This window comes from Barbus barbus (assembly GCF_936440315.1).
Source record: "Barbus barbus genome assembly, chromosome: 42".
NCBI lineage: Eukaryota > Metazoa > Chordata > Actinopteri > Cypriniformes > Cyprinidae > Barbus > Barbus barbus.
In genome coordinates, this window is record NC_136720.1 from 17,112,384 (window position 1) to 17,116,872 (window position 4,489).

The following is a 4,489-nucleotide window of genomic DNA, read 5'->3' on the forward strand; positions in this document are numbered from 1 at the left end:
TACAGTAAAACAGTAGAGTACAGTAGTAATATTACACAATTAAAATATTTACTATATTTTTAAAATAATAAAAACTTTTTTTCAGGATTCTTTGATAAAATAAATGCTGTACTTTTCAAAGTTCTAATTAAAATATTTTGTAGTATTTAAATGTATAAGTGTCTTTTCTGTGAATTAAGCTTAATTTTGGCTGTGTCACATGTTCCTTCAGAAATCATTTTAATATGCTACTCGTCTAATATAGTGAAAACCTCAAAAAAAAGAAAGAAAAACACATTGGTCCAGTTATGAAAGTTCCCTTCTATTAAACAGACTGTCCATTTCCAACAAGCATAATCTGACCTAATTGAAGAAAGCTTGCAACCCCTTGGCTCGGTTTTTAGTCCTTGACATTAAGTCCCTGAAATCATCTGTATCCGGACCTCAAAAGAGCAGCTGACTTCAGTATGTGCAGCAAACTTCCGTCCTGTCAATTACATCCAAAGAACAACGCTAATTAAAGCCTCACTAATAGGGCATAGAAGGGACCAGATTGACTTTATGTGATGGGCAGACCAGGCGGTGAAGTACTTAAGTGTGCTTGACCTGTTTTGAAAGTAAGTCTGGATCCTGCACCAAGAGTCTAATTAAGGTTAGATTGGAAGTGAACTCGGTAGGGATGAACAGAAGGAACACGACTCCTAAAAGGGATTAAGGAGGAACAAGAATACACTGACTTTCCATCACAGGCCTGACAAAAATAACAAATGGCAAAGCAGTTGAGTCCATGTGTGTGTGTGTTTTTCAAGACTCTCAAACATAAATATTACACTTAGGTGCACAACTCATCGTACTGGATACAACAGACACAAAATCTTAAACTGTATGGCTTCTTGAGGTGATCAGACGATTTTTACCTGGTGCATGATCAAATGAGCAAATCCAACAGACTTATGGTGCAGTCAGATTGACAAAATGTTGATGAAACACAAATGCAAACACCATAAAAATGTATTGGTAATAGAAAGTAGGACTTTTTAGCTGTCTCAGGCTGCATGTATAGGGCAATGTGTTTCACCCGGAGTAATAAGAGACCCTCTTCTCTGCATATCAACAGGCTCTTTGTTTTGGTCAAAGGGCAGAGTTTAAGTGTGTGGGGTACACAGAAACCAGGGTGCATAACTAGCACTGGTCTGATTTACGAGTTAACACCCCCTCCTACCCCTTAATGAAACATTAATGACTTCTTGCCATGCATTCTTGCCAGGGGCTGAATATGCGGGGAAGAAATGAAAAGAATCCATTGGGTTTAGTTTTACACAGACAGGAGACATCTGAAAAGTCTGTAAACCTACTGACCCTCTCACATGCTCACAACAGGTCACAACACACACCTCAGACTATCGATTCGTCTACAGCGTGAAAGAGTGATTTACCCAGATTAATCACGTATAAAACGGATAACTCATGTGCCACATGAGACGTCATGGCTATTGAGTAGATCCGTTTCTGAAATTCTAACACCCTGAATGTAATTACATTTCTTGTTACTTTTGGCAGGGTTCAGATTCTTAGCTAGATTGATTAAGACTGCAGTGTGAAACAGATGTATAGTTCATTGACTTTGAAGCTAGCTTACACCATCTTTGAAGCAACAAGGACAAAGAAATCAACATCAGTTTGGAAAGCAACTCCTGATCCTGGAGCATGTAGAGCATGTGTCCTGATGTTGAGTTTCTGATGTTGACACTGTTCTGCTAAAAAAAGGGTCAATGATTCTTTTTATTTTTTTCAAATATTAATAAAAAATCTAATTCATGCATACAGTGACTTGCATACACCTTTTCTTTAAGCTGTTTTTCAATTTTGATTTAAAATTAATTCTAATTGAGCACAAAAAAAAAGGCAGGGTGATACAATTATCCTGATATGTATGTATGTATGTATGTATGTATGTATGTATGTATGTATATATATATATATATATATATATATATATATATATATATATATATATATATATATATATATATATATATATATATATACACACATACATACATACATAATAAATATATATATACATAATAAATATACACAGTACACACACATTATGTAAACAAAAACCATTTTGCATGCGATTAATCGTTTGCCAGCACTAGTGCAGACACATTCAAAGTGTAAAAAATTGATATTCTTATTTTCTTTACACATTTTGGGTCATTAAACAGCTTTTTTTTCTTTTTCTTTTTGTTTTGAAAATGGTATAAAAGCTTTTCAAAACCATAGAAGATCAACATGAATAAAAAGAGAACATGCACTTATAAGATCTTGGCACATGCTTTAAACTATACTTTCCTTTATCATGGTCAATCTTATACGTCAATAAGCCACAAACATCTGCGTTCATGAATCCCAAAATGGCAGTTGGGAATAGACTGACCCCTCTTTCTCAGTCAGATGTGTGCTCTGCTGAGTTAATCTGCTCTTCCGTTCGCTCCCAGCATGTGTATAGTCTTACCTTTATGCCCCACTGTAAATAGGATTAGTATTTCAGTTGCCTGTGGGATACATAAAGACCTAAAGCGCTGTTAGGGGTCCTTGTCTGTGAAGAGCAGGTGGAGAGAGGAAAGAGAGAAAGGGAGAGAAAACGATCTACAAGCTGACTCTACGTTTCCAATTGTGGGAGGTGTGCGTATGTATGTGTCAGTGTGTGTGCGGATTTAAGATGAATAGGGAGATAAGCCCTGAGATTAAAATGTATGGTAGAAAGGGGTTTCTCCTGTCATTGTCTGTGTGTGTTAGGGGCAGCCCTGTGAATTAGGTCAGGGGCCCAGGCCGTCTGCTGTCGAGAGCTGCGGAGCCGGTTCTGTCAAGGTGTCAGAAAAGTGATGTTTCTGTACGCTAAAGCTGTAAAGTGCACGTCTCAGTGCAAACACACACAGTAACAAAGTACTGATGGACAGGACAGACGAGACTGTCGGCTGAAGAGACTCAGCTGTGCAGCATTAACCTGTCAACATTCCAGTTAATGCATTAAACTAATTCCACTTGGAGTCATCTATAGGATGGGAATTCTGGATATGCAATAACTATTTGATTGATATGAATCAAAGGTCTGCCTCTAATTTTAAATCTTCAATCAAACATGGCGAGGATGGAGTGTAAGTGCCCTTAAGCGAGCCACTTCACTTTGGGGAGCCTCAAGAGTGCAGTAAATCTCATTACCTCCCTTCTCTTACCAGACATACAGTCCCAGACAACTGGGGTGCTCTTTGCCCTGAAAATATGGTGAGTCAAGACTTGTCGCATCAGGTTTGATGTCAATGACATGCAGTGTTATTGGTTCGCGCATGTCTTGTCACTGATGTCAGGCCTGGTGTGGTGTGTGTTGACACTCCATAATTAAATATGCACAATTGCATATGATTTTTGAGAGCTACGGGTGATTTTGTTTGTAGACCAGTGGTGTCATTATTTTGTTTCTATATTTATTTATTTTCTGAAAATGCTAGAATAAAATAATGAAAATGAATGGAAAAATTAATAAGAACAAAATGTTGGTTTCTCAATAAATAAAGTAGTGTGCAAAAGTATAGCAGTGTGTGAGACTTTTTAATCATATGGAATAACAATACTATGGAAGCTTGTTTCTGCCATGGGATGGATGAATAGATGGATGGATGAATAAATTAATTCTGACTTTTCCCCACAATTCTGTGTTTAAATATTACAATGCAGACCTTTTTTGCAATTCTTTTGCAGAAAGAATTTAAACTCAAGATATAGAATGTAAACTCAGAATTGTGAGGACATCTTGTGACATCTCGCATTTCTGACTTTCTCAGAATTATGAGTTTGTGTCTCATATCTGAGTTTATGTCTTGCATTTCTGACTTTTTACCTCTGAATTACAAGTTTATATCTGAGTTTATAGGCTATATCACAATTCTGCCTTTTTTCAATTATTTCGCAGAAGGAATATATAAACTTTTCTTAGTTTATCTCACAATTCTGACAAATCTGAATTGATATCTCATAATTCTGAACTGAACATTTTCCACAACAAAATTAAAAATCAATACTGAATTCCAGCTCTTAGTGCATTTATAATAAATATTACTTAAGTTTCTTTAAATATTTTCTTAAATCCATATTTTATATAGAAATAACCAATAAATTATTTTCAGATTTTTTTTTTATATTGATTATCAATTATGGCTGAATTTACTTTAGAAATAGAGCATGGCCATATTTTAGTGTCCTTAGAACATAATTTGGATGTGAACAGGTTAAGAATCTGATTTCTCTATTAGCTATATCGCATCAATCAATGTGCGCTTTTGCGCATTCATTCGTCGGCTGATGTTTAATTTACTTTCGACCCCTCGGAAAGTGAGACAGCAGAAGCAAGAATGTGTGTGTGTGTGGACAGATTGGAGGGGGCCGCGCGTCTGAGCCAATCAGCGGAGAGTATCGCTCATGTCATTTCAGCGCACTGAACACACAC